Here is a 10,872-nt window from a genome sequence, read left to right on the forward strand (position 1 = left end):
ACAAATTTGATTAATTAATATTATTAATATTATTGATATTATTATTAATATTAATAAATGGTTACTAATCGTTTAGTACCATCACTACTATAAAACTAGTTATTACAGATGGATATTTTCGACGGATTTTATTCCACGAAAATACAGACGGAATTTTAGAAAAAAAAATTTCGGAAAACAAAAAAATGAATTAGTATAAATTACAGACGGAAAAGAGAATCCGTCGATAATTCTGTTGAAAAAATTAATTTTTTCATAGAAAATGGTTACATGCGGAAAAATCTGTCTGTAATTAAATAGACAAAATGTGCGTTTTATTAAATTATTACAGACAGAAAATCCGTCTATAATTTAAAATTTTTCGTCGAAAAATATTAAAATAAGGGTGGTGACCGAAAAGCTCACCGTTTCAATCACGATACTTCTACAAATCTCCACACTCATCCCTTCCAAATCCTCCATCAGCGGAGAATCTCAGCTTTGGTTCAGTTGCACAGAAGCTCCGTCACACCCCTTCCCGGATCTTCTCAGTGTGTTGCTCGCGTCTCTCCTTTCAAATCCAATCCTGCAATCCGCTAATTTAGCCAAAGTTTGGAGGTTAGATTTTTAATTTCATGCAATTAATTCTTCTTTTTCCAATGAATCTTCTCCGTCACGCTCTCTTCCGTTCCTCCTCCTCCTCCGCCGCCGCCTCTGCTGCCATTGTTCGGTTGTTCCTCTGAGTTATCGGCGTCTTCCACATGATCTCTCTCTATCATCCCTTGCGTCGCACGAACCCCCTCCTAGTGATTCTGTTGCTTAAGGTTCAATTTTTCTGGGCCAATTTTAGATTTATCAATTTTTCTTCGCAGTTTCTTTCTTCTTGTTGTTGTTGATGCTGATTGAGCTTCTTGTTCCTGTTGTAGTTTCTATCACATGCTGGTATCTCGAAACAGATGGTAATTTTGCCCTTTCCATTCTCTTTCTTCTATTTAAATGTTTTTAATTTCTAGCTTAGGGATTCTATCACCTGTTCTGAGCTTGTTCCATGATTCTACTCTATTTGTGATTTTTTTTGTGTGTGGATAAATGCATTGCTTTCAATCATTCATCTTGGTTAATTGTTTTTGGACCCTAGAATTGCACATTCTTAATTAATCAGTGTTCTAGCAATACAGTAAAATTCGTTGAACTCTTATAGATATAGAATGGAATTGAACTTCTAGATTATGGCTTCTCTTAATCACTTATTGCAGCAGATAAATTTATCTATGGAGAAATTATAGTATTAGGATTATTTATTGCAATATTATTCTCTCTTCTGTGATTTGGAAGTTGTAGAAGTAGTTAGGTGATATGATAAGATAGAATATTGAAAGGTTCACTTTTTTCTCTTTTTGTTTTATGACCTTCTTTTCAGCTTAAATATTAATGGAAAATGAAATTAACTTTGTCTATGACCTACTTGGCTGAGGAGTGAGGAGCAGATACTCCGAGATGATATCAAGTTTGGTGGAAAAGCCCAAATAGCTTTTCATGAAAGATATCAGGTTAGTGCACTGATTGATTCTATGGATTTGTCAAATAGGAATTGGTTACTGACCTGGTTATTTTGGTGGCAGGATGCTGCCCAAGTATAATGTCACTGCCACATTAAGGTTGGTTTCAAATTAATAAGGAACATGATTTATTTCCTTTTTTCTTTTTGAAGGTGTTTTTGTTTTTGGTATACATACTGCAAATGAATTTGATTTTCACTTTTTGGGTCTGTTTGGTTTATGCTTTTATTTTCTGTTTGGTATAATAGGTATGCATTTCATGCAAAGATTGCAAATGCTGATTAGTTTTATTGGCTTATATGATTTGGCAGGTCTCAAGACAAACCTCTGGCTGCAATGCAATTTTGTTTACTTCAAGTATTAAAACAATGAAAAGGTTTTCTCCTTGGAAAGTTGAAATTTTGGACAGAGTTCTTCTGTATGAAGGCACTGAAGAGGCACATCGATTGTGGTCAGAAAATGGTGAGTGTTACAAAAACCAAAAAGAAAAGGAAAATTCATTTTAACCTCCCATGATGCTTTGCATGTAAAAGAGAGAGAGAGAGAGAGAGAGAGAGAGTAAAGGGGGATGTATCTATGTGTTCTTTTACTGTTGAAACCATATGGTTTTCTGTTAAATTAGAATAACCCTGATTAGAGTAAAATAAACTTTGGATGGGATATTTATTTGTTTTATTTTTTGAAGTTTGGATAAGGTTTGTATAATAGGGTGGTGGTTAGAGTTTCTTAAACATAGTTTTAGCTTCATTATTATTTATTTCCTTCTTTTTCAGGATGGGATGTCAAAGTTTCTTGCATTCGTCAGTTACAAATAGCACTAGACTACTTTAAATTTGATGAAATAGAAAGGTAAGTAGGCCAAAGTTTAGACATTGATCTAATAGGCATAGTATATTTTAAATTTGTAGTTTTGAGTTATGATATGTTGCATGTGTTCATGGATGCTTTGTGCAGCACTATTTCAAGGTGGGATAGTGCTTTGCAGAAATGTAGGAAATATTCTAGGGTGGACATTTATGCTATTTCAGTTTCTGCATTATAATTTAGTATTTTATCTGTGGTGGCAATTCACATGGACAGATGATGGGTCAAAAGGTTGGTGAGGTGCGGGGCAACACAGTGGATTAGATGTCATTTTATTTTTAGGTTGTTTGACGTTGACCAAAGGCATGAAGGTTGTGTTACTTGGAAATGTAGTGTGCATAAACTTGGTCTAGGAAGCTAAATGGCTATGGAGCTTTCCTCTAGAGAGGACTTAATTATAGCACTAGGTTTTTTCAGACTTTAGCATTAGTATGGATAACCAAATGGGTAGGGTGTAATGGTGTGATCACTGCTGTTTGAAAATATGATTTGTTTTTTTGTTTTGGGGTACAATATAATATGTATTTTTAACTCGTACATAAACACATAATATAAAGTCCTCTCTCGGTAAGGAGCTAGCTTACTTATAATAAATATCTACATGTTCTTGAAGCATTTTTCGAATCTTTCAACATCTTGAATCTCACTTTTTGTTACACTAAGAGGGTTTGGACTATAGACAAGGCTATCTGAAAATTTAGAAGTCCAAGGATAGTCAGGTCTGCTGCCTGGACAGAAGTACTAAGTAGGATGAATTATAAGTAATATGCTGGATATTTGTAGGCTTCTTAGTGCAGCTATTTCCTGTAATTGTGCTATATGCAGTTTGGGTTAAAAAATATAATGCTTTTTAGTGCAAAATATAATTTTCATTGACAAGCAAGGTTCGTAGGATAAGATTAGGTGTTTGACTTCTTTTGGTGTAAAGCACATGATCTTTACAAAGGAATTTTCTCCTCCAATATGTTGAGAGATTTAAAAGCTTTGCTTCATTGGTATACTCTTGTTTGATCTCGTTTAGTCTTGTTTCTTATCGTTATATATACTTCTTTTCATGTTGATAAAATTCCACTTTATCATAAAAGAAAACTTTGTTGGAGTACATTAGTTTACATTGAATTATATTGTCGTTCATTAAATTGTTTCAATAATAGTGAAGTTCAAGTTGAGATGGATTACATCGCTGTGCTTATGTAATATTTAGCATTTTTAACAGCAAAAATTATCTAATGAAATTCACTTTCTAGTTTTATTGATGAATAGATCTTTGAAAATACTTATGGATGTGAATCTAGTAGAAGAGGGGATTTTGAGGTTGCTCTTTGCTGCAGTATTTCTCATTGTTAACAAAAATGGAAATGATAGCGAAACTTCTGCTGCTTCAGGGTAAATTTATTTGCATGTTGCATCTCTTAGCTTGGTTATGAATCATTCATAATTTATTATATAAACCTATTTGCTAATTGTAAGACATGATGTCATCTATGTTAAATATATAGAGTAGAGGTCTATTCTGGCATTCTAATTATATATGTGAAATCACATTGGTCTTTTATCTTTTGTTTAGTTTCCTTCAGATGGCTATCTTTACGGATTTTTTGTATAAAAAAGTTGTTAGTAAGAGTGTTTCAGAATTTTGGAACTACTTGAATTTCCTTATGGCTAGTTTGTTTAGGATAGCTACATTGGATGAAAAAACTGAAATTAGGTGAGTTTTGAATGTCCCTTTAGGAATTAACCAAGTTCTTTTTCTTATTCATATTCTTTCAGATTTGTTATGCCTTCTCCTTTAGTATAGTACATTTGAAAGGAGAAAATAAATTGTTAGAAAAATTAGTGGATATAACTCAACCTTTTTGAGTTATAGGTTTTTTCATCTGATTTATGATATCTTGTTTCTTGTGGTGAATATTTAGGCTTCTTGCACTGGCTACTTCCGTTGCTAAGGGTATTAATAGTCCATATAGTGTGTCTATAAAGATTAATATAAAAAAGGCTTCTTGCTAAGGGTATTAATAGTCCCTCAAACAGATTAATTATTGATTACCGATGTTTGCCGTCAAAGAAAATATATATAGTTGGGCTAATAAGCTGAAGTGTTTAAGAAAAGAGCTAAGTGTAGTATGTCATGTTAGAACTTCACAGAACGTATCATGACTCCATCCAGTTAAAGCTTAATAATATGAGATGCAACCTATATATAATTTGTTAAAGAAAAAAGACTTGCATCAACATGGCATCCGTCTCAGAGAATTCCAATATAGTAATTTGCATCTTATACTCTTAATTGTTTGCTTCAAGAGAAGGAGAAAGATCAGTGGGTTGTTGCTTTTTATTTTGGAGCATATATACGACTATATATTGCTTCTACTACAACTTTCTTTTCGTCTCGTATCTTTCTTTCTTACTTGATTTCTACATGCATCCATCATCCGTGTATTTGCTTTTCTGCTAATCTCTCATTTCTCTCTGAGCTTTTTTAAAAGAAAAGAATACACCTTTATTTTTATTTTGTTTTCTACAGGGGCTTATGCTTTAAATTAACTTCTTTATTCACAGTCATCGAGTATAGGAGTACACTTTCTAGTTATTAAGAAGCATCACTAGTTATTAAGGAGACTCCTGTTCTAGTTCAAGACTCAGCAAAGATTAAAGAAGCACCACCAGGTTCTTTCTCTTTTTCTCCTATTAAACTTGCAGCCCCAAATCGAAAGTCACTGGAACTAGACCAGATGTTGAGGTGAGCTTCACTTGTGAATTTTTTACTCGAGATGAAGAATACACTGTATATAGATTATGTTGTCACTATTTTTTTATTTTTGTCAGAATTTGATACTTGAGAAACAGATGAAAAATGGAAAAATATAAGGAGGCAAAGAAGCCTGAGGCAGAGGATCAATTCATGACCCCACTGTTTGAATCAATGGACACAATAATGATGAATGGTTTCTGTACAGATGAAGTTCTAATTTTAGAACCTAATTAAGCAACCTTATTGTATATTTTGACTTAATTAGAGGACAATAGTTGATGTATCAATACACTTTGTTGATGTACGGTTGTTACTTGTTATTATAATAGATGTATCAGCACTTTGTTTATATTTTGAAATATATTGACTTGTTTATTTATAGTACGTTTCTTTTAGTTTGATAATACGATGAATTTATTTATATTTTAAAATATTATAAATATTCGAATACAAATTAGATAAAAATTTGTATTAAATTTATATTCATTTTGTTGTAATTGTAAAAATAAAAAAAATTATTTTACCTTACTGACGGATTTACAAATGGATTTTCTGTCTGTAATCAGAGTGTGAGATGATTTTCCAAGGTTCAAATTACAGACGAAAAATCTGTCAGAAAATCTGTCTGTAATTACAGACGGAAAATCCGTCTATAATTACAGACAGAAAATCTGTCAGAAAAATCTGTCAGTAATTACCGACAAAAAAAATGTCGGAAAGTTCGTCAGCTTTGGGAAATGGATGGAGAATTTACAGAGGGAAAATCCGTCGGTAACTGGTAAAAATTCGTCGGTAATTTTTCGACGGAAAAAAAATCCTCGGTAAATAATTTCCGACGGGGCTTTTACAAAGGGACAAAATCCGTTGGTAACCAAAAATCCATCTGTAATAAAGACTAAATCTGTCTGTAAATCTGTCTATATTAATCCATTTTCTAGTTGTGCATTTGGTTGAAGGGACACAACCTTTTAAGGATTGTGTATGTTCAAAACATTGTGTCTATTGGCTAAAGGGACACAACTCTTTAAGAATTGTGTATGTTCAAAACATTGTATCTATTGGCAATAAAAAAGACACAACCATTTGTATACGTAACTAATCATAATTGCTACGTGCAATATGTATAAATAAGTCCTTGTCCACTATTTCAGAGACAGGAGTACTAAGTGTATATTTTAATCAACTATTAAGAGATTTTCTTTGTTCAAGAGAGTTAAGAATTTCTTACTATTACTAATTAAAAAATTCTTAGGTTTCATTATTTTATCCTAGGAGAGTATTGTCATCAACCCTATAGCAACTAAGTGTGGGGACAAATATCTCTCTAAAGAAAGTGATCTAATCGTGCCCTGAAACCACTACACAAATATAAGATTTTGTCATCTTCTCATAATAATATACCCAACAATTTTTTAGAGATATTTCTTGAAGATGGCACAAGATCAAAACACTACGTTCAAGGTCATGAATCAAGAGTTCGTCAAATTAGATCGCTTTGATGGAACGAACTTCAACCGTTGGAAAGACAAGATGATGTTTCTTCTTTCAGTTCTCAATCTTGAATACGTGATTGACCCAAAGACTATACTAATTGCCAATGCCGCTGAAAATTCCACACCGAAAGAGAAAGAAAAGATTGTTCAATTGAAGAAGAAACATGATGAAGATACTTTTTCATGTCGAGGTCATATTCTCAATACTTTATTCGACCGACTCTATGATCTCTACATGTCAATTCAATCACCATTAGAGATTTGGAAATCTTTGGAAGAAAAGTACAATACCGAATGACAAGGAACAAATAAGTTTTTTTATGATGAAATATTTTGAATTTATTATGAATGATACTATGCCTGTCATGGATCAAATTCATGAATTACAAATCCTTATAAGTAGACTTCGTGATCTACAAGTGGTGATCCCTGAATCATTACAAGTTGGAGCAATTATTTCAAAATTGCCTTCATCTTGGAATGCTTATAGGAAGAAACTTTTACATCTCGGTGAGGACTTCACAATTGAGAAATTACTAAAGCATATATGTATAGAGGAGGAAACTCAAAAACATGATGTTGTGTATCTTTCTCAAATTTCTAAAGTGAATCATATTGGTGAAAACAACACCAATAAGAAGAAAAGAAAGTTCTCTAAAGATTCAAAGCAAGATAAGAAGAGACAAAGAGAGTGTTATCATTGTCACAAGAAAGGACACTATATCAAAGAATGTAGACTTCTGAAAAAGGAAGCACCAAAGACCAACTTAGTGGAAGAGAAGGATCTAATTGCTATGGTTGCAGAAAAAGTACAAAACATGCATATTGGCATGGTTACAGAAGTTAACATAGCAACACAAGGAAAATTACTTGAATGGCGGTTAGATTCAGGGGCTACTATTCACGTTTGCAACGATCGCAACCAATTCAAAACATATGAAGAAGTTAATAATAGAGAGGTCTTAATGGGCAATGACAACTCAGCCAAAGTTTATGGTCAAGGAATCGTGGAATTGAATTTTACATCTGGAAAGAAATTAAGTTTAATAAATGTACTTCATGTTCTAGATTTGAGAAAAAATTTTGTTTCTGTTAGTCTCTTGTGTAAGAAAGGATTCAAAGTTGTAATGAAATCTGATAAAGTGATCTTGCTTAAGAATGATATATTCGTAGGAAAAGGATAACGTACTGAAGGCATGTTTAAACTTAGTATTAATAAAGTGAATGTTTTATTGTATGTTGTTGATTCTTGTGATTTATGGCATAGTAGATTAGCACACTTAAATTACAAATCAATTGAATATATGCAAAAGAATAACTATATTGATCTTAGTAACAAGGATTTTAATAAGAAATGTGATATTTGCTTACAATCCAAAATTACTAAGAAACCTTTTCCTAAAGTTGAAAGAAATACACATTTATTGGAGTTGATTCATAGTGATATTTGTGAACTAAATGGCAATATTACTAAAGGAGAAAAAAGATATTTTATAACTTTTATTGATGATTGTTCTAGATTTTACTTAGGTGTATTTGCTTAGAAATAAAGATGAAGCTTTTGAAATGTTTAAGAAATATAAAATGGAAGTAGAAAATATGCATAATAAGAAAATAAAAGTTCTTCGTAGTGATCGAGGTGAAGAATATTTTTCTAATGAATTCGATCACTTTTGTGAATTACATGGTATTGTGCATTGATGAGCGGATAATTTATACCCTTTTGGCATTGTTTTTACATAGTTTTTAGTATGTTTTAATTATTTTTTATTATATTTTTATTAGTTTTTATTCAAAAATCATATTTCTGGATTTTACTATGAGTTTGTGTATTTTTCTGTGATTTCAGGTATTTTCTAACTGAAATTGAGGGACCTAAGCAAAAAAATCTGATTCAGAGGCTGAAAAAGGACTGCAAATGCTGTTGGATTCTGACCCTGCTGCACTCGAAATGAATTTTCTACAGCTACGGAATCCCAATTAGCGTGCTCTCAATTGCGTTGGAAAGTAGACATCCTGGGCTTTTCAGCAATATATAATAGTTCATACTTTGCCCGAGATTTGATGGTCCAAACTGGCGTTCAAACTCAGCCTAAAACATCTTGGCGTAAAACGCCCAAACTGGCACCAGAATTGGAGTTAAACGCCCAAATTGTCACCAAAGCTGGCGTTTAACTCCAGGAACAGCCTAAGCATGAAAAAACTTCAATGCTTAGCACAAGCACACACCAAGTGGGCCCCGGAAGTGGATTTCTGCATTATCTGCACTTAGTTACTTATTTTCTGTAATCCCTAGTAACTAGTTTAGTATAAATAGCACTTTTTACTATTGTATTCGGGGGCTATCATAGTATTGTACACATTTGGGGGCTGGCCTCACGGCCATGCCTAGATCTTTCTCTTATGTATTTTTAACGGTGGAGTTTCTACACCACATAGATTAAGGTGTGGAGCTCTGCTGTTCTTCATGAATTAATGCAATTACTACTGTTTTTCTATTCAATTCATGCCTACTTCTTCTCCAAGATATATACTCTTGTACTTAATTCAGTTAAGTCAGAATGAAGGGTTGACCCGTGACAATCACCCAATCTTTGTTACTCGCTTAGCCAAGATCCGCGTGCCTGACAACCACAAAGCGGTCTACATGATGTTCAACGTAGTCATTGGACGGCAGCCAGAGTATATTCTCTTGGATATCTAATACACGGACCGAGTCCGTGAGATTAGTATCTTCGTGGTGTAGGCTAGAATCATTAGCAGCATTCCTGGGATCCGGAAAGTCTAAACCTTGTCTGTGGTATTCCGAGTAGGATCCGGGAAGGGATGATTGTAAAGAGCTTCAAACCTGCGAATGTTGGGCGCAAGTGACAGTGTGCAAAAGGATCAATGGATCCTATTCCGACGCTAGCAGGAACCGACAGATGATTAGCCATGCAATAGCTGTACCTGGTATTTTTCATCCAAGACGAGAAATCTGACAGTTGATTAGCCGTGCAGAAACCGTAGAGGACCATTTTCACTGAGAGGATCTTACAGCTTGCCATGGAAGGAAGTAACGCATGGTTGAAAGAAGGCAATAGGAAAGCAGAGGTTCAGAAGCAACAAAGCATCTCCATACGCTTATCTGAAATTCCCACCAGTGAATTACATAAGTAACTTTATTTTATCTTATGTCTTTATTTATCTTTTAATTATTTAAACCTCATAACCATTTGAATCCGCCTGACTGAGATTTACAAGGATGACCATAGCTTGCTTCAAGCCGACAATCTCCGTGGGATCGACCCTTACTCACGTAAGGTATTACTTGGATGACCCAGTGCACTTGCTGGTTAGTTGCACCGGAGTTGTGAAAAGTGTGAATCACAATTTTATGCACCAAGTTTGTGGCGCCATTGCCGGGGATTGTTCGAGTTTGGACAACTGACGATTCATCTTGTTGCTTAGATTGGGTAATTTTATTTTATGTTTAAGCTTTATATTTTTAATTTCGAAAAAAATACAAAAAAAATTTAATAAAATCATAAAAATAAAAAAAAATTTGTGTTTCTTGTTTGAGTCTAGTGTCAAATTTTAAGTTTAGTGTCAATTGCATGTTTTAATTTTTCTTTAATTTTCGAAAATATATGCATTGTGTTCTTCATTGATCTTCAAGTTGTTCTTGATGATTTTCCTTGTTTGATCTTTAAATTTTCTTGTTTTGTGTCTTTTCTTGTTTTTCTTGTGCATTTTCGAATTCATTGTGTTTAAAAGTCAAAAAGTTCTAAGTTTGGTGTCTTGCATGCCTTTCTTTTCTTAAAAAATTTCAAAAATATGTTCTTGATGTTCATCATGATCTTCAAAGTGTTCTTGGTGTTCATCTTGACATTCAAAGTGTTCTTGCATGCATTTTTGTTTTGATCTTAAATTTTTATGTTTTTGGTCTTTTTATTATTTTTCTCTCTCCTCATTAAAAATTCAAAAATAAAAAATAATATCTCTCCCTTATTTTGCTCTTAAATTTTGAAATTTTGAATTGATTGAGGCAAAAAGTTTTAAAATTTAGTTGTTTCTTGTTAGTTAAGTCAAATTTTCAATTTAAAAATTCTATCTTTTTCAAATCTTTTTCAAAATCAAATCTTTTCTCATTTTTTCTTTCATATTTTTCGAAAATTTTAAAATTTATTTTCAAAATCTTTTTCTTATTTTTATTTCATATTTTCGAAATTAATGCTAACATTAA

At 32.8% G+C, this 10,872-nt stretch overlaps 2 long non-coding RNA genes across 2 annotated transcripts; both read left to right on the forward strand.

Annotated features, from left to right (window-relative positions):
• LOC107640776 lies at positions 401–1,542 on the forward strand. Its single transcript, XR_002363273.1, has 3 exons — positions 401–597; positions 906–938; positions 1,530–1,542. It is a non-coding gene; the product is annotated as an uncharacterized LOC107640776 (long non-coding RNA).
• LOC110272225 lies at positions 4,685–5,259 on the forward strand. Its single transcript, XR_002363272.1, has 2 exons — positions 4,685–5,142; positions 5,229–5,259. It is a non-coding gene; the product is annotated as an uncharacterized LOC110272225 (long non-coding RNA).

Source organism: Arachis ipaensis, chromosome B05 (genome assembly GCF_000816755.2).
Source record: "Arachis ipaensis cultivar K30076 chromosome B05, Araip1.1, whole genome shotgun sequence".
Lineage (NCBI taxonomy): Eukaryota > Viridiplantae > Streptophyta > Magnoliopsida > Fabales > Fabaceae > Arachis > Arachis ipaensis.